We start from the raw sequence: 20,580 nt of genomic DNA, 5'->3' as shown, positions 1-20,580 counted from the left end.
TACCCATGAGAGTTCAGAGCATCTTCTCTCAAGCCAATCTAATTATACCAGTAAAAAAGGGAATGAAATACTCACATTCACAGATTTAGTTCTCCCTCCTGCATTATGGCACCTTCTTTTGTTTTAGTGCTAATTGTGAAAGCAAACAATGATGAAGCACACCAGGACTGAGCAGATGAGCACATACAACTTGCTCAACTACCTTCAGTGTCTTATGTAATGTTCAATATTGATTTTGATTCAATGAGACTTCTATTAGAGTTATCTGTTCTAGCCAGCTGCCAAATGTACCTGCTCAGTAATGTGTCCAAATTCATTAACAGTTTTGTTTTAATAATATTTCATTTTAAAGTTTAATTTTATCCACACATTAGCTTCATATTACTTATGCAAATAAAAGCTTTATGGCTATATTAGCAATAATTCATTATCATTCCCTACTGGCTTAGTGAAGGAATTTGTAACTTTGGAGTACATCCAGAGCTTTTAATTGAAGATACTAAGGGAAGCCTACATTTAGTTAGAATCATTTGCACATACAAATTAACTATGATTAGCATAAGTCTCTCAAACTCTTTCCAGGCTCCCAGACAGATTGTCTAGGATAGGAATTTTCCCCAGGTCCTGTCTGAAGAGTAATGTATTAAGGTGTAATCCAGTGAGCATCCTGGGGGAAGGAGGCTGTGGTTCCTGCAGCTGGGATCTGAGGCAAGCAGGTGATCTGTTCCCTTCCAGCAACTCGGACCAAGTAGGAGAAAAGGAAGGAAATACCAAGACTGTATGGTTAGGTTACAAAACCACATATGGTTTAGCTGCTGGAACAGAGAGGGTATGTTTTGGTGCAACTTTACTCTTTTCTGTTGCTTTACATCTTCCTAACCAGCCCCAGGTAGGGAACTCACAATGACTAACTGTATAGAATACTGCAAATAGATGGACTTGGAGATAGTTACCTACCCGCTGGGTATCGCCATAGGTAGTCCTGCAGGGCTGGGTCTTCTGTGTTCCAGTGTTTCTGTCTCCACTCCAAAGGTGGAGGACTGGACTCTAAATCATCTCGGAAACCTATTAAGAAAATTATATTGTGGATACTCCTTTCTTTGTGCTCTAAATGAGCTCTTGTTGGATTAGGAACTGACTCATGTTTACTTTATTATGTCCCAAGTCACATAAGGACTGTGGGTATCTTCCCCATCTCCTACAGAAGATGTTTTAATTAGCCAATTATATTAGTAAAAAGCAATCTAATTTCTAGGCCAAACAATAGCATGGCACAGATACTAAAATCAAATTCGCAAGCCATGGCAGTGTTTTCCTGTAGCATGCAAACCCCACCTCCTGCCCAGATAATTACCATTACGTCTGCATGGTGATCTGTGGAACAGAGTAAACACACACACTGTGAGTAATGAACACGGTGACAGGTATAAGAACTTCCCTCTACTGTCTCTCTCCAGCTTTTGCCCTTTTAATTTAGTTTATTAGTAATCATGGTGTGTCCTTTAAATACATGCTTTAGAAAACAAACAGCAGCGTGTGCAGACAAGCAGCAAGTGCTGCTCCAAGAGATTCCGCTCCCGGTGCGCTGTGAACTTCCTGCACAACACCAACAAAACCCCACAGTTTCTCTGCACTCTGTTGCAGGAGGACAAACATCTTTCCACCTCTTCCTTCCCTCCATTTCAAGTGAGTGTTGTGCGAGAGAAGAGGCCTCACCATGTCCTTGTGTCCAAAGCAGAGCAGCAAACCCCCAGGCACTTGCAGCTCAGGATGGTGAGGCACAACTGTAATGGGTGTTCTCCACAAAGAAACTCCAGCCACGTAACCTGTAACTCTGGTGGGAGAAGTGAAGCTTTCTTCATAAAATACTCATATTAAAAAAGAGGAGAGGGAGAGAGAGAATAGATCTTACAGCCTTGACTCCATACAGACCTATTCTTTGCTCACAACTATGAGTTTAAGCCAAAGCAGAGAATTAAAATGTTTGATCCAGGATGATGGTGCTTTTGATTGCCAAATAGTGAAAGCTGAAAGGAATCTTTTAAATTGTGCCTAGAATCCACCTTCTGAGATGGAAACGGACTGAAAACCTGTTTATCTGGGAATTAGAAACAGCCATTTACAAAACGACTGGCTGCTCTGAAAATGTGCTTCCACCTTCCCCCGACAGAAAACAGAGGCCTGCTCTCCCCTGCCATGCTCCAGCACTCTGCAGCTCCTGCTCCCCAAGTACAGCTCTGAGCACACCCAGGCCTCTCCATAGCACCGTGAATTTGTCAGAGTAAGACATTTATCCTGCAAAGGCCACGGCAGCAGCACGCCTGCCTTGGAAAAGCCAACAGATCAATTGTTCTTAACCCCTGAACTCTGAATCCTTCTTACAACCCTTCACAGGTTCTGAGGTGTAAAACCACCCCTAAACAAAACAGTATCAAAGTCTGGGGTGCACTGAAAGGATGAAGTGGAAGAGAGATGTTAACAGCTGTAAGGGGCTCTCCTTCCTCCCCTGGGATGCAGAGCCCTGCCCCTGCTGCACCAGCCTCAGCCCCAGCACAAGGTTTGATCCGACCAGGAGTAATTGCTCCTCAAACAGCGTGTGACAGCCCAGAAACACCCAGGATCCCTCCTGACACATTTCAGATTTGCTCTAATGTGTGAAGTGAATCATTTCCCTACATAAAACGATGGCTCTTAAATGTGCAGAATATCCACATATCTGAACCCAAACTTGAACGTTATAAAGGAGTGTAAGGGAGGGATTAGGGGAATGAAGGGATAATTTATGCTTCCTTGGCTGTTGGTGTATCCCATGTTACCTCTGTATTTACTATACTGCTGAATGGAAATTCAGAGAGGATTTACAATCAAGAAGAAAGGCAAATGAAATACAAAGTATTTCAGCGATGTTCTAATGTAACCGCTGTCAACATTGTTAGTTCCTCCTCCAAAGTCAACAGAATTGTATGTACTTTATTGTGTCTGAAGGAGCCATAAGGCCCTTTCACAGTTTTTCAACCCAGAATTACTTCCCCTTCCCTCACCCAGCGTCCTCCTTCCCTGCAACCCCCAAAGCAACAGCAGGACATGCACTGGATTTAACCACATGCTCCATCAGCTGAACAAAAAGGCCAATTAACACCTCAATTCTCTACAAACTTTCTGACAAAAAGCATCCAGGAGCATCCACCTATTTTTGGAACCACCAATATTCAAACCTGTGACCCCAGGACTTGCTGCTGCTGAAGTTAGCATCAATATGTTAACTGCCTGTGTCCAAAGAGGCACTAACATCAGCCTCTTAGGAAGACCACAGCATTTTCTGTACCCATTGGAAAGCACTGAGGGATGTCATTTCTTTTGCCATTTGCTAGCTACAGTAAATAAAATATTGTGAAATGACAGCTCAGTAATTCTGCAGTATTTCATGCAAGGAGCCTGCTTGTCACCTGCCTGTCAACCCTGTGACATGATTTCTATAATCACCTCCCAGCATCCTCCTCCGCTCACAAGGTGACCCTGCGTTTTGCTGCATTTTTATTCTTGTCATCTTTGCCCCTCCTTCAAGTCAAAGTGGAGTCACAGACACCAAGATTGGGCTTTGTGATCACCTGAACTAATGCTCACACATAGGAGATGCTGACGGAAGCACATGGGAGAGGTCATGATTCCTCACTGTTAGTGCACTGTTTCTGCTGCAAGGGAACAGCTTTCTGTACCGTTACAGGTGACTATTTCCAACGTGTTGATACATGCAAATTCCCAGCCAAGCAGCTGGAAAGCATTGGCTCAGCAACCCTCACACACATCCCCGGACAAGGGCTTTGACCACTGGCATAACTTGCCTGCAGACACCCACAGGCCTCCACCCAAGAGGTTTTCTGGGCTCAAGCGCACACACCCAGGTCATGGAGAGCTGCTCATCACACACCACCACCAAGTCCTTCTCCTCAGGGCTGCTCCTCCAGTCTCCCCCAGCCTGTGTTTGTGCTTAGGACTGCCCCGACCCAGGGGCAGGACCTTGCTCTTGGCCTTGCTGAACTTCATGCGGTTCACATGGTCCCACTTCTCCAGCCTCTACAGGTCCCTCTGGATCCCAACCTTTCCCTCCAGCGAGTTGACAGCACCACACAGCTCAGTCCTGGGTACTCGCAGCTCCTGTTTGTCTTCAGCACTTCTCACTGGGGTGTGAGCACGCCTAAACAGTGGGGAAGAGGCAAGGAAAAAAATCAGTTGAGTGATCTTGGACTTGTGGCCTCCAGTGTGGAACTGAGATGGGAATAGAGAGACAAACAGCGTAATGAGAGCACACTGAGCAGGAGTGTGAGTGCTCTGTCATCTAAGTTCTAGTGCCATGATTTTGGAATGAACTTCCCTCCCCCAGTGTTTAGCTACAAAGTGTTTGAGTAAAGAATGCTAAATTACATGCAAGTCACATTAAGAACAATCAGTCTCATGTAATAAGGAATCTAATAGTTCATAAATGAGATGCAAATTCATTTTTACGGGTGCACTATAATAAGCCAATTATTTCAGAGCTCTTCAATTATGCAGTTTCAAAAAGCTGAACTGCTTTAAAAAATTTCTTTTAAGAAGCTTTAGGTTTTTCCTTAGCTTACAAGGAAGAAGAAAAGATATCTGCCTTGCAAGCAACATGAAAAACCCCATCTTGCCATGCTGCAAGCAGCAGCAATACAAACAGCACCACAGAATCCTTAGGGTTGGAAGGGACCTCTGAAGATCATCTGGTCCAACCCCCCTGCCAAGGCTGCAGCCCTAAGTTTAACTTCATGGTTTTTCCACATGAAGCCGCACTTGAAGAAGTTTGCAAAAGGAAAGCAAAGCCACTGCCTCCCAATTGGCAACACCATTTCACTGACATCTTGGTTTCTTCAGTTTTATGGCTAATGATTACTTACAGGAAAACAGAAGCAAAGCCAGCTCTGAACCACAGGTCACATGAAGAAGCAAACCTGTCTCCACAGTTTCACGCCTTTTTAAGGCTTTGCTGCACTGACAGCTATATTCAGTGTTGTTCTCCAGGGCACCTCACTGCTGAACCTTGGTGAGACGTGGCCTGCTTTTGGTCTGTGATTTTCAACTGGAACAAAACAGTTAGAATTCCATATGGGCAACTCCTATCTCTAATACAACTCTTTTTCCTTCACTGAGCCACAAGACATTTCACAGGGGCGAATCACAAAGAAATTGAACAACCTCAGTTGTTGCAGTCTTGGCCACACCACGATAATGAACTTAGTCTTAACATGATCATATATACTTATCAAGTGCTGGGCTCCTGCCTGATCCTTCTTGTTACCATTTAACCTTTTTCCACACAGCAAATGCCCATACATGAACTGAGGAAAGGATGTCCCTTTCTGTACAATGAATACATGTATTTTCCAGCCTTTGCTTGCAAAGTGTTTGCATCAAATGAAACGTGCAGACCAAAGTAAAGGCTGTGAGAAGCAGTAATTGCAGCATCATGTGTCCTGCTCCCCGAGGGCTGAGGCAGCTGGCACTGGGTATGCCAGTGCTGTCTGTTTGTCCTGCCCTGCTGAGACTCACCTTCCGGCTCAGAGCTCTTGCCTGTCTCCCTCCTGCAGCAAGTGCAGTGCTGCTATCCACCGGCCTGTACTGCTTGTTCCCATGGGAATGCCTTCTGCTGCAGCACAGGTACACAGAGCTGCCAGGGCAGCCTCCCCCAGGGATGCTGTGACAGGGAAGCAGGAAATATATCCAGGAAAGTGAAGCCAGGATTCATACACAGAGGTCATAGCCTAGACTAAACCAATTCTGACTGCTGGAAAACTTACCCAAGCTTTTAGGCCCATAGGCTCTTATTTTCAGATCTGAAGCAGAAGTAGCAGACTGGAAACATGCACTGTGTGATTGCTCCGCAGGTGTAGGAATTTTTGAAGCATGTTACTTCTGTTTCATAATTCAGGTCATCTTACATGTCTCAGGCATATCAGCACTCGAGTAAAAGATACAGCCTGGACTTGGGTGTCTTGTCTTAAAGCAACTTCATCACCCAAACCACTACAGGGGTTTCCCTGCCATCACAGAGATCTCTGCTTAAAGCCCTACAGAGTTACAGGATGCTGAAAAGCAGGAAAACTTCTGACTTCCCCCCTCCTCTCCATGCCCATTATAAGCCTTTACCAGGTGTGCTACCAGGCCTGGCTGAGCAAGGCTTCCTCTGACCAATCTGCCAAACCTTCCTGGACAGAACATCCCAACAGATCAAGTTTGTGAGTAGCAGCAAAAGAGGCAATAAATCACAACACAGCCTTCTCCACGGTTTACATTTCTAGAGGTAATCCAAAATTGGCAGCCAGATTCAGAATTAACTGTTTAGCTTTGAAAATGCTTTGAAACTAAGGCTTAGAAAAATGTACATCAGAGTTTGAACACATTCCTATCGAAATCCATGTGTACTGTTTGCAACTGGAAAATGATCCTCATTTTAACTAAGACCATATTCCAGAGAATAAGAAATATTAAAAAAAAAATCAGACCTTACATCTGGATCAGGACTTTTGTGACTAGAGACTGCGGAAGACTGAGGCAGCTTTGGAGAGGACATCGCTTCGAGCTGTCTTGAAAGCAGTGTCTGAATCTGCAGGCACTTGACCTTCTGGGACACAATAATTCTAACAGTCTTCTGGCCTTAGAAGGCTGTAAACCGTACAGTGAATACACGCATCAGTCTTGGGTAAGAAGCTTACTAATAAATTAGTTAATTTTTTTTCCTTTAGCCAAAAGGCAGCGCAAGCCATGGCTTTATTTACAAAAGGTTAAAGATTCCTTTAATTGGATTGCTGGCATTTAAGCGTGCAGCAGAATATCCTTCAGCAGTGTCCCCTTTTATTTGTGACTGGAGAAGTGCCGAGAGAAATGCCAAGGGAAGATTTCATTGTAATAAAAAAAAGAAGCTTAAGATCCCTTTGGAGGCTTATGTTACATCTCAAAACTACCATGAACTAATGAATTTCATCTAAAAGGTCCCCAACCACAGGACTGAAGAGAAATTGCAACCCTGGTGTAGCTTGACCAAGCTGACTTTGTGTGTTAGCAGCTGTAGCCTTGTGCTTACGCTCTGTTATTAATACAAACACACACATCTGAAGTTTTTAGTCATTTAAAAGATATTTTTAAGTGAGAACCCTGGTTGCCCTCCAGCATCCTAAAGACACTTCAAAGACCCATTCGTGGCAGAGACTTGCACATCAATAGAGCAACAGGAAAATCCTCCCCCAGGTCAGTGCTTTGGAAAAAATTACACACCAAAAATTGTGCTGCCTGGAAGAAAAATAGCCCCTTGTTGGCTCATATTGGGGTCAAGCTGAGGGCCTAATTCTGCACGGTGCTGGAAGCCACGTGCACTCAGCACTACCAGGCTGGGTTATTATCTTACAGTTATTATATTGCACAGCATGGACGTCTCCCGGGGGAGTGGCTCATGTACACTTTGCCTCCCCAGAAAGTAGGGGGGGGAATTTACGAGGGAAGAAAATAGGATCTATAAATTACACAAAGGACCTTTAAATCGAGGTATAGTTTTCATTACCGGAGCATGTCACAGGATGGTCAAAATTAAAAACAGCTTCTAGAGAGTGGATTGCATTTAACTTTCCATCTGGGGAGAAAGAGAAACAATTTCAAACATAGCATCTATTAACTGGGCAAGTTGAAGTATGATGCCAAGTTTGCGTTAACACAGTAAGTGACCAACGTGTAAGTTATCATCCCCCTCTACTTTAACATTTCATTTTGCTTTCTAAAATGTGATGATTAGAACACTGCCTTAATGCCATGATGGATTTGAGAGCCAGAATCTACCTATTTCACTAACACCATAGAGAGCATGAGAGAATGGCTGAGCTCCAATATGCTGCAGCTGAAGAGCCAGAAGAGAGAAGAGGTACCGCTGGGAATGCGAGCAAGGCTCAAGGCTTTCCTAACTCTGCGGGATAAAGCACAGCAGCCAGCCTTCCCCACCTGCAGAGCATCCCAAAGTCCTGCACTCATCAAACCCCATCACACCCACCTTGTGACACCAGATCCCCTAGAGATGAAGTTTTGCCCCTTACTGTCCCTAGTCTCCAGTATTCCAGCACAAAGACCAGCAGCAGCATGGGGCACACCAGCTCTTTTCTCACCAGACACCCGTGTTCCCAACAAGCACCAAACAATCCAGGAGAAACTTCCTTATCTTAGAGATTTTCAGCATTGCTTTCCCGTTTAAAGTCAGAGCTCCCAGTGCTTTGCTGTGACGCTCCCATCTAATCAAGTGAGTATCATGCCTTTGTGGTGGTACAGAAAAGACAGAAACATACCTGTGAATGTGCTACCAAGCCAGAAACCAGAAGGCAGATGAGAAGAATCCACGACTGCACTAAAGCAATCATCCATTATTTTTAAGTCACTAATACAATTTTTGGAGATATGCAGTTGGGAAGCCTGTACTTCCCAATTCTACCACCACACCTGAAGAGAAGTCTCATCTGTTCCAAAAACCAAGACGCAGGTTTCTTTCCACCTCAGACCTTCAAATAGAGCTGGTGGTGCTCAGACCTTCTTGGAGTGGAAGAACCCAAATCCAAACAGACACTTCCCATTTGTGTGCCTGTTCCACCACTCTGCTACTTGGAAAGATAAAGGAAAACATATTTCCAGGTTTTAAAATTTGGAATGGGGTTTCATTCCCAAATAGCAACTATTTTGAATCATGGAAACAATATTTAAAACTATTCAAGACAAAAACCAAAATGTCTCACTCAGGGTCAGGCAGAGTGTTCATTCTGCCCCCAAAACTACTTTTTCCCTTCATTATTTTGTTTTTTCAATCATTCTGAACCAACCCTTGAGGTTTGGTCTGGAATAAAAACAGATCTTTAACCAGACACTTATTCGTGCAGGGTTTATCCTCCTCTCCAGCTGTAATTCCATGTCCACCTCATGGAAGTGGCAGCTTCCTTCTTGTGGGACAAAGTCAATGAGAAAAAACCCCTGGCTATATCAGCTTCAGTTTCTTCTATTCTGTAGTTACATATTTGTCCTTTGAGTCATGATTCTTTGACTCCAGTCCTGACACTCTGGCCTGGATTTCCACATTTAATGAGGTTGCAGGATGCTGCTTTCCACTATTATCCTTAATCAAGTTTTATTGATTACTGGGACGCAGCATCAATGAAGAGAACACTACAACCAAAGGGAACAGCTGCCCAGCAGCTACTGGCAGCTTTTTGTGTTCTAGAACAAAAACACACCCCATGTTAAAAAACAATGTCACCGCCTCTCCCATTCAGTGCTGCACACTCCTCGCTCTGCACTCCCCACAGTATATTCCCATCATCCTGGACTACACTGTAACCCTGCAATCCTGACACTCCCTTGCCGAGAACAAGCTTGATATGGAGAGACTGAACGTGCATGTTTGAAGATGCTGAGTGAAGAGCCAGGGGCAGGAGGATTGCTCATGCTCAGTTTGATGTGGGCAGGTAAAAAACGTGTTCTTTTATACAGCTTCTCTCCCACTCAGAAGGAAACCTGCAGAAGGCTGAAGGAAAGGCTGGTGAAACCTAAGGGTTACTTATCTTGCAGTTATAACCAACTCAAGAGTTAATGGCAGAGAAATCACTTGGCCAGGTACTATCATAGGTAACATGCTCGCAGAAAATTAGCATATCAGAAAAAGTGACCAGTTACCCTCACTATGGGGGATTAAATTAAAATGTATTCAATATTCTACATCAAAATCCAGGGGTTAAATCAGCTAAATTATAAATCCTTCAGGAATGACAGCACGTGTATTATCAAGGTAATGCCAGACCAGAAAATAAGAGAATTGGGGAATTTAAGATACACAATAAAATTGTGCTGGGAGGATTGAGCTAATAACAAAAATCTCTGCTAGTTCTTACATGTTCGTTATTCTTTAGAATGGGTGTTTGAATGAGAGCAGGGTCAGAGCAGGGACCCACACTGACATATGCATTTCCATGAGCAGTCTTGCAAAGGGAAATGAGTTTGTTTGAAGCCAGGACCGTGTTAAACACAGCAACTTGTTAAGATACAGGCTCTATCTCATCACACCATTCTTCAAACTCTTCCCATTCTTTTGTAGGTATAAATTGCAACTCCCCAAGACAGTTCAAAGTAACCAAAGAGTTACTGCTACTCTTCCTCTACCACTTCCAACTCTTCTCTTTATTGCTAAGAATTACTTCTGCCATGGGATATTCTGTGCCTTGTAAAAACATCCTTCAAAGGAAGCATGGTTGAACTCCTCGTTCCTTGATCATAAGGTTCCCTACTGGATTGCATATGATTAATGACTAACTGTTTTTTATGAAGAACAAACACACAACAAAGGGTTGTCTGCACAGAGGAGGGGGGAGGAACTTCCCTAATTTCCTGTAATTTGTGTGTCTCAAGCCATAAGGAGATGGATCTCTCTCTGGGCACCTACACAGAGCTACACAGTTAATAGTGAAGGAAAACATAACTCTATATTTCTGCTTCATGCAATTACAGGGATCTAAAAAGGATAATCATATCTATGCAGTCCAGGATGACCAATCATTACAAGAGATAAAGTAGCCAGAATTATACAAATAAATCAATTCTACTACAAACTTAAGTGCATGTTAAAGGTACCAAAGTCCATATAATTTCCTTGATTACTTCATCCACCTCTATCTACCCTCTTTCTTAAGCCTCTGGTTGTTGTTCTGAAGAAAACTTTTATTCTGCATTGCTTGCAGACTCTAGATACTGTGTGTTCCTTACTATCACATGTAGTTGGTGATGACGTTACCCAGAGAGAGACGCAGGTGAAGAGGAGCTGGCTGATACTGCTGGTACTCCCATACTTCAGACAGCAGCCTACACGGACGTGCCCAGCCTAGATTTAAACTGCTGTCTTTCACTTGTGGAAGACAGAACACCACAGAGCTCCCTCCATTCCCAGCCTGGCACTGAGTGACCAGCCAGTGCCGAGCTCAGTGAAGCCCTGCAAGGTACCAGCCCAGATCCACCAGTGGAAGCCCACAGCCATGCTTCCTCTGGGTACGTAGACAGGATTAGAAACGCAAGAAGGCAGCAGACCGTGTGTGGTGTGGACACTGCTGCAGTCTTCAAATGTCTTGTCCTGCACTTGGATGTCTTGTAAGTAGGGATTGCCCAGTACTGTCAGCAAAGAGCATCTTGCTCAGAGTTTTGCATTCCCTGGGAATGCAGGTCCTGAACCTTTTATGTAGCTCCCCAGTGCTTCCACAGTGGAAGTGATATGTCCGAGTTTCATTAAATGGGGGACATTCTTTAGCTGTCCACATTGTTGGAGATAGCAAGGCAGAGCTTAATCGGGCATGGACTGGGAATGTTTTCCAGCTGGTACCACTCACACTCAGCACTAGATTATTTTGTTACATTTCTCTGCCCTTTGTTACTCTTTGTTCAGAGATGGTGGGATGGAATTTACCATATCTTTAAACCACCATTTAGTGATACAGCTGCAATGCTCATGTGCTTATCTTCTAGTTTGCAGCTTTTTTTCCCCTGCTTTGTTTTTCCCACAATGTACATGTATTAGTAGCTTTCTCTTGAATTTGCCTTTTTTATGTGTGCATTAATTCCTAAATTACAGTGTGTCATATCCTTTCAACTGCTCATGAATGTCTCTGTAACTATGATATTTTATGGCAATTTAACTGTGGAGATTACAAATAAATTTATCAGCTAAAACCAGAATGATTAGTAAAGCAAGATAAATGCTGTAAATTAATCATCATTTCATACATCATACCAAGGTTTTACATTTTCATGTTACTATGGCAGATGCAAATTGTTGAGGTGAAAATTGTTGTAGCAATTTTAACTATAACAAAATATCAGTCCTTAAACACAAACAGAACAGAGATGGGGAGTTTCTAGCTAACCTTTCAGACATACACATTCACCAAACACCACCATTTAGCAGCACGTACTTGCAGTTGCTCTGTCAGTTCCTATCCCTTGACTTTTCAGCTGATGTGTTGAGGAGTGTGTTAATGACTCAGCACACACTGCAGCCACTGCTTCCTTCAGTTAGATAGGAAAGACTAGAACTCACTGGTCTGCAGCCTTTTTGGGACAGGACACACTGTTCCTTCTGAATTTATGCAGCCTTAGATGTGAAGAGAACATTTTCTTCTGCAAAAAAAATGAGAGAAATCTTTTAATATTATTTAATACAGATGGGTACCCTGCCACCCTCCAGCACAAACCCACACAAGCCTATTGCTCCCATGCCCAACTAGATAAGCACACACAGTCCCTCCACGTTTTAAATTATACAGCACTGGCTCAGCTAGACAGAAAATGTGCAGGGTTACTCCTAGACAAAGATTAATCTTTCTTTGATATATTCAATACTTCACATGCTCCACATTATCTGGTGAGTATATATGCCTTGCCTTCAAGAATGTGATGTACTATGCCATACATCATGGTCTAATTTATTGAGTGCACCTCCGCAGCATGCACTGTACGTCCCTGCCCAGGGTCAGGATCCGGTGCCAATCTTCAGTCCTGCTTTTCCCAGCCCTGGGACTCGGCTCCGAGTGCCAGCACTGCTGTGGTGTGTACAGCCAGCACGGATCACACCGTGCACTGCACAGCCCTGCTCAGCTTTGGTTCAGAGCAGGTGTACAGAGCATAAAGCTGAGGCAGAAACAACCCACCACACTCAATAGAAGCAATATCCTGGAAAAAGCATGTAGTAACAGGAAAGGTGGCACCCCACAGGAGCCACTGGAACAAGCAAAGCACATGCTCAGACAGTGGCACCCAAACACAGACTCTCCTGGCTTTATTCTACAGCTGGGACAGTTGAGTTTTCCATTTGCCACAGTCACCTACTTGTATGACAACTATCTTTTAAAGATGAAGAAGTTGAGGGACAGAAAGACGACCCTGACTCATCCAAATTAGCTTCATCTTCAGGGAGATTTCCATGGAAATGGAGCAGAACAGGCTTCTCATTCCTACACCAGATCTTCTCAAGACATCTGCTGTGTCCAGCACTCTTCCAGTGTTGGAGTCACAGGCCAAGAAGTGCTAACAGCCTGTGTGGTTTGAATGGGAGGAAGGAAAAACAAACAGATATAAACTTAAACTTCTACGTGCAGTTCAGTTTGTTATATTGAAAACCTGGGGCTTCTGCAGAGAAGCAGCCTGGACTAGTATCTTACAGTTCTTTGCTATAACCATGGCACAAGTCACCTTGTGTCATGTAATGGACATAGAATGATGTGATTAGAAAGACTAACCCCACATGTGCCTCTTTCTCCAGTGTACGCACAAGCACTGTTGTCTATAGCTGCACTTACATGGAAGCATACTACATAAATATTGATACTTGCTGTGATTAATATTGCTGTTTATATTAGCAATGAATTGGGTTCACATAAAAATAATTAGCACAGCATGCATGGGTATTATTTGCTCCTAATTATATCACAGTTCATTTCACCAACAGCAATGTGTCACTAAGTCAATAACAACCAATGATTAATACACAGAATGGATTACCTTAAAATAATACCCTAGGTTATGATGGAATACTATTAGGAAGTCCCTGGATAATTGCTTCAGGTGAGTTCCTGACTGGAGTCACTAATACTAATGTAAATTGTAAATACAAGGATAAAAAAAGGTGTTACTCAGCATTTTTGTTTGTTCATTTTCTTGCCTTTATCCTTTTCTCCCCCATCATTTCCTTTCACACACAGAAAGCCAAGGGTGACCCACGGTGATGGGGTGCACCAAAGCACCAGCACTACCATCAGCAACTTGTCACCCCCAGCAGCCCTACCCCTCACTCTAGGAGCAAGTCAGTGTCATCCAAATGATCCCATGCCAGAGCTGACAGAGCCCCTCCACCCTCACCCTCAGAGCTCCAGGTACACTCATAGAAAGCACCTCCCAAAACAGACGGACTCAGGCAGTTACGCCCCAATCGCAGCACCCAGGCAGCAGCACAAATCTAACAAACATGTAATAAACCCAGCCAACAAAACCATCCCCAGAGTCCGCCTCCTACATCTGCCCAGCCTCACTCATCTCCCAACTCCCCTGAGCAAGTCATTTAACCACTCTCTTTGCCATCTGGAAAGCTGGGACATTGCTGCTGCCTCAGTACTCACAGGCCATCAGGAGACTTTGTTTACTGGAGTTTGTGAAGAAAACTAAGATACTGGGATGCAGTGACTTGTCAGGGGCTCTATTCTGCAAGATGCTGGCTCTGGCCCGGATCCAGCAAAGCACTTAAGCACTTGGTTATCCCTTAAAAAAATTAGAGCAACTTTTCCACTGAGAGTATTACAGAAAATATATTCAAAAGAGCTTAAAAAAATAGCTTAGATGAAACAGGTCCATTTACTACAAGTGCTGATTCCAAGGCACAAGAAGAATGGCTTCACGTTGTTCTCAAGAGCAGTCTTTTCACTTCTGGCTTCTGATGGCACCTGCACCATTTAAACAGATGAAAGTGGCCACATGTCACACTTGGAATCAAAACTTTGAAGGATGAAGATTTACAGCTCGTCTTAAGACAGCAAATAAAACTTCCCTTTGCTCATCACTTATTAGTGAAGACGAACTTGGATGTAAGTTAATACTTCTCGCCAATCTCTGTCAAACATACAGCCAGCTAACGAATACTAAATATCCCGCTGTATATTGCACACCCATAAACCAACCCAGCCAGCGGGAACACACTCGGCATCTTTATGGTGTGCTACTGCCCTCATGTGTAATAAACATTCCTAACAGGGATCTGGAACTGAAAAATGCTGCCTTGGATTTCATTAGCACAGTGCTGGTGGAGTGTCATGGACAAAAATATCCTGGTTCCCTGCAGCTGAAAACCCAAATGAAAATCAGGTGAATGTTTTAGCACAGGGATGCCTGGCTTTTCCTTACCCTGTTAATGCCAGGACAGCACGATCCTTTCTCAGTTGTTCTATAATAACTTCTACAGCTCAGACACACATTTGTGACAATCTTGTTACGATGGACCTTGAGACAGGGTGATTTTTTTTTTTTTGGAACAGTTCAATTGTTATTTAGGTACAAAAATAATTAAAATTTGAAAGTCCTCAGTACATTGACTGAAGTGCTTTTAAAAAATATATCTGAGAGTAATATTGTCAATGTTTTATGAAGAGTAGGTCTCCATGGAAAAAATGAGCTTTTAAACATGATGCTGAGCGTTGTGCAGAGCTCTAAAGATGCCTCAGTGATGGGTACAAACATCCAATGGGAGAGAAAACATAGAACTTAGCTCTGCAGAAGCAGCAGAGACTTTCAGCTCTGACCAACCTCTGTGTAGCAAAGGTTTCTCTCCAAGCAGAAAACACAACCAATTTCCTGTCCTGTCAGACTTTCCAGATGCTGCTCACCCAGTTTCATCTGCAGATACAGATGAAAATCAAAATCCAGACAAAGTCAAGGAATCAAAAAAACCCCAAGGAAAAAATGACCAGGTCAATCATTTCATTTTTAATTCAACCAAACCCAATATTTCCAGCTTTAAACGTTGATAACGCTGCCAAATAACAACACAGAAGCCCACTTTGTAATTTTGGAAATGTTAAAATAGGGCATATTGAAATGAATCAAAAAGCTATTACTGTAAGAAGCCCCCTATCTTCTCTTGCCTACAAATCCAGCTTCAAAATTAGTGGGTTTTGATTAAAAACAACATAATGGCAAAAATTCTCAACAGCTGTACTTCGTACCTTGAGAAACGAGCTGCTCAGCAAGTGCTTTGGTTAATTTACAAGAAGAAAGATGAAGTGGCTAAAATTTCCTTCTCTTACTTTCTAAACACCTATTTCTCCCATCTAATGTAAATGAAAGCAGAGCCCGCTCTCCCCCATTTCACTCCCAGTACTGGTGTCAGTGGTCTTGTCCCCAGCACTGGCCTTGCAAACCACAGGGCAACAGGGACAGGGACACTTCCCCTGTTAGAGCATCGCCTGGCCCTCACTCTGGGGGCATTAGCACAAGCTGTGTGCACTAAGAATGCTTTGTGCCAAGCTCCCAGGTGCAGTCCCAGTTTCAACATGTTTTCAATGACGTGGGAAGCAGCACAGCAGAGCACAGAAGCTGTCCTCTTGCCCAGGATTCAAGAGCATGAACTGCCACCACCAGAGCTGCTGGGACTGCTGCTTTTGCTGGCTGCAAAAACTAGCTTGGCCAAGGCAGCACCATTGTGCAAGGACAAGTGGTTGACAAGTCCTGGTGTCCCTGATTTTTCTCAGGACACAGGATGACCCATTTCTTGTCCCCACATCATAGGAACTTGCCTTTTTCCAGCAGAAGATGGGGACTGAAGAATCCTGTTTGCATTTGTGATCCTTTTCCGAAAAGGAATCCAATGACTTGCACCACCTCTCGGTTGAGTCCACGGAGCCCTGTGCATCTATGGCCTTGTTCTAGGGGAGACACTAAGAAAATGAAAGTTCATTTACCCACAGGCTGTGGAATATCTTGTACCTACACAGGAAAGTTCTCAGAGGTTACACTGGAAAAGAACGAAAAGCAGTATTCTGCAGGGGAATACTGAGTGTGACCCCCCAGCAGGTTACACCAGAGAGGGCTGTGGGCTCACCTCCTGCTCACCTGCACCTTCCAGCCTGACCTGACTCTCAACAGACCAAAGGAAGCAGAAGCTGGTCCCAGCCTCACACCTCCTACTGCCTACACCAAAAGCATACAAGACATAGAAAACAAGTACATTTTAAAGCTCAAAAACAGAGCCTCATCTTCTAACCAGCTTACGGTGGTATCTCAGATGGTAACGGGCTTCTCTGAGCCCTTTCCAACTAGCAGGAATATTCCTCTATATTCCCATTTCACTCCCAGGCTCTTATCTTTCAAGATGAATTAACGCTTTGATTCAAGATTAATTTCCCAATGAAAAGCTCACACCTAGAGCGAGTCACAGTGCTAATGAAGACCAGCACATCTGCCAGGTAGAAGGAGCTGCACGCCGAAGCCCAGTGGATCACCACAGAGCATTTCAAGACGTTCACTCCACTGCCTCCATCGTTCAGACACACGTATAGCAGGGAAGACAGATGATACGTGATTACCCACAGAACTTTATTAACACATTCAGGCTTATGGAAATATGCAGGCTAAGCTTTTTCAGTTTGGGGTTGTTGGTTTTTTTTTTAAATAAGATATTTTCCACTAACAAAACTGATTTTTAAGTATGGAGCAGTCATTTGCCAGGTTTTCAAAGCCATCTGTTTTCAAAGCCTACCTTCCTTGTTGTTTACCACAGGCTGCCTATCTGTTTTAACAACCTCCACTGGGATTTCACATACCTCATTATGCAAAATCACTACTTATGCATTCACTCCAGCACTTGTCTAACTAATCTGCACTCATAACACCTTCCGTAGAAGATGCAGCATCCCTCTTCAGAGGCTGCAGATCAAAAACAATAGTAGCTGGTGTCATAGCAAGACAAAACATAGCCTCCTGTGTATTACTGTTGTGATACAGGCCTAATCCAAGCCTGCTTGGAGCTGCTAAAGTATAACAAAAAAATACCATATCACAAGAGATTTTGTATTGCATGCAAGATAAAAAGCATCTATTTTTAATGTTGAGACTTAGAATCCTCTTGACAAAGAAAAGCATAGGTATTTTGGTTTCCCAGTCCTCATCCCCAGCAATCTGATAAGGACCCTCAACCTGCTCTGAAGTTCCTCATGCCCTACTGTTTGGTTCATCCAGGCACCACGTGCTTTTCCTGCCAGTTTTCCATGTGTAACAGGCAGCCCTAACATCTGACAGAGCTTAAGCCGCTGGTTAGAGCCGCCCTCTGCCTCCCTCCACCCTTCCTCTAGATCCCTTCATGCCATCAGCAGCTCATTGACAACAACAGACCTTCCCAAGAGCTCTGGTTTATCATGTCAAGGCCTGCTCAGGGACCCTTTAGCACACATCACTGATACAATCCATCACAGTAAGAGCTTGCTGGGGGATGCTTGAATTCACGGCTTATTAATGCAATAGACTATAATGTCTGGTACCGTTATGGCTGGCTGTGTCACAGAACATCCTCAGATAGGTTAAAAAGCAAAGAGAGAGAAAGGGAGAGGAAAACATATTCTCTCTGTTGGTGTATTAGATCCACTGTGTACAGTATTCTCCAAATAATTATAAAACCCCAGAATTTATTAACATTATTTTCTTTAAAATAATCCATTAGCTCATCCTCCTTGGACAATGTGGCTATCGTCTCTATTTGTCTGTGTACTGCAAAATTTGAGAGCTAAATGTAGAACTTGCCATTCTTACATCTTTCAAACCCATCTCTAAATCACAGCTGCAATGACACTACTACGGTAAGATTTAACTCAAATTCAAAATGACAAAGTGACTTTAAGTGATGTTTATCTTACATGGGGAAGCAAAGGGAATCCTCTCGAGCAAAGCACAAGAGATTGAAGCTAGCAATAGAAAAAAAGTGGAATTTCATGGTTGAGTCGCAATTTCCCAGAAAAAATACAACACAATAGTCCTGTAAAAGACTTTCGATCTATGAAACTGGAAGTGTTTTCTGAGTGAGGTAAGCATCCCATCACTATCCCATTGCACACATGTGAAAACAAGAGATTGGAAATTAAATGAGAGGATGGACCTTTCCAAAATGTGGGCATCGGTTCTGGTCCCTGAACCATGTGCAAACACCACAGCTCTCCCCCTTGCTACCCTCAGCTCCACTTCCAACGCAGGATGCTATTGCCTCAGAGCCTCACTCCTTTTGCATAACACAGCAGCAGCAACATGTGTCAGGACCAGGGACTTCCAGGTTGGAGCACAGGGTGGCAAAGGTGATGTGAAGAGAAGCTGCCCACTTAGACAGTTCTGGGCAAGAAAACAGAGGCAGAAAGCCAGATCTCGCTGGAGGTGGCTTTAACAGCCAGTGTGGGAACTGGCTGTGATTTTAGCTAAAACTGCACCCAGCAGGGCCCAGGCAGCATTGCCACAGATCTGTCAACACTGCCCGGCAGCCTTGGTCCTCCTGAAATCAAAATAGGCTTTTGTGGAGTGGCTCATGAAGTGAGGCTCCAGAAGAGAACTACATGTAACGCCCATGCTCGTATCTCACATCATGACAGAAGCAAACCCAGAATCAGGAGGTGTATTTCTTTGTTTTCCTTAGACACGAAATGGAAATCAACCTATTCACTCACTGTTGCACAACATTTTATGGTTAAATATGCTTTTATTTATAACACCCTTTGTACTGTGAAAGGCTGAATTTATATAGCTGCATTAGCATTTTTAGACGATATGCAAGAAAACAGATTCACTTAAACCTATTATTTGGAAACACTAATTAAGTTTGTATACACCTGTATTACACATCTCCACTAAAGCGTAAATTACTGTTTCTTTTCCCTGCATTTGCTTTAGTTGGCTGGTCTATTGTTCCCCACAGCACAAGTTTAACAAGTACTTGCATTTTGCTAGGTGAGCACTTCTGACTGTTGGTTGATACAACTCTGCCAGCACAAATGTTCATAGTAACAGCTCTAAGTGCTTGATTTGCCTTGTACACTTTGGAAAAGCATGAGGTCCATCATTAGGATTAAACACTGTCATGCAGTAACATCAGGAGGTGGCAGGTATGGATCAGGATTATGCTTGGGTAGGCAGTGGATAAATGTGGAATAAAGCAGTCCTTGCACAAAGTTGTCCAAATGATTTATATGAACGCCAGCTACAAATACAATCAGATTAACTTTCAGCTTCAGTAAATATTAGTTTCACTGGAACCAAATCCTCTGCTTCTATAGACTGGGCTAGAAATAGCAGGCTAGCAATTCAAGGCACACTGCAATTACACCACTTAAGAAGTAGTGGTTGGGTGGCCTCAGGGCAAAACCCCATCAGGGTAGATTACAGGTCAGATAGCTAGCACGGACACATTCAATGTTCGTATTTAATGCACTCTGGGCAGGAACAGCTCTACTCTTCACTGCACAGCTGGTTTTCAAAACAGCACAGAGAGCAGAAACCATCTTAGCAGTGTTCTTAAATGGTCCCTTTGAGCTCACTCATCCTGTGATTTAGAAAACTGCTAGAATGAGAATCAGAACTGCACTAAACATAAACACAGGGGAAGTCAAGCTGCTGGAAACAAACATTACATAAAACAAACAGTGTAAAAAAAGAAACACGTGGAGGCAGGAGCCTCAGCTCGGCGCTGGCGGCAGCACCAGGGCAGCGGCACACAGGGGAGGGGAGCACACCTGAGCACAGAGGCAAGGGCAGCTCGGCACAGAGCTGCGCGCTTTACACTGAACTAACTCACAGAGGGGTGTTTATCCAAGAGGCAGCAACTCTTCCCAGGCTGCTGGTTCAACGGTAGGAGAAAGGCTTTATCAACGGTGCTGCACCACGCACCCCATCACTCCCCTTCGCGTCAGGCCAGATCCTGCTTCTCCCCAGCTCCACACACACTTTTGGTTAAGGCAGGGGCAGGAATAACCAAGTATAGTGCCA

At 43.7% G+C, this 20,580-nt stretch overlaps 2 long non-coding RNA genes across 10 annotated transcripts in view; both read right to left on the bottom strand.

The window, feature by feature from the left end:
• The window catches only part of LOC115602062, a 40,052-nt gene extending 34,236 nt beyond the window's left edge, over window positions 1-5,816 (bottom strand). For 7 of the 9 annotated variants that reach the window (XR_003989593.1, XR_003989589.1, XR_003989588.1 and 4 more), the window contains exon 1: window positions 958-5,816. This is a non-coding gene — a long non-coding RNA (uncharacterized LOC115602062). The remainder of the gene's footprint in view (window positions 1-957) is intronic. The other 2 variants (XR_003989590.1, XR_003989587.1) reach the window with 2 other exon arrangements.
• A 1,619-nt stretch (window positions 5,817-7,435) lies between these two features.
• LOC115602063 lies at window positions 7,436-14,485 on the bottom strand. Its single transcript, XR_003989594.1, has 4 exons — window positions 14,429-14,485; window positions 12,907-13,112; window positions 11,994-12,198; window positions 7,436-7,642 (listed from the first exon to the last, which is right to left on the bottom strand). It is a non-coding gene; the product is annotated as an uncharacterized LOC115602063 (long non-coding RNA).
• Window positions 14,486-20,580: the final 6,095 nt, after the last annotated feature.

The sequence above is a fragment of the Strigops habroptila genome (assembly GCF_004027225.2).
Source record: "Strigops habroptila isolate Jane chromosome 13 unlocalized genomic scaffold, bStrHab1.2.pri S16, whole genome shotgun sequence".
Lineage (NCBI taxonomy): Eukaryota > Metazoa > Chordata > Aves > Psittaciformes > Psittacidae > Strigops > Strigops habroptila.
This window is presented reverse-complemented; position numbering and strand designations above follow the sequence as displayed.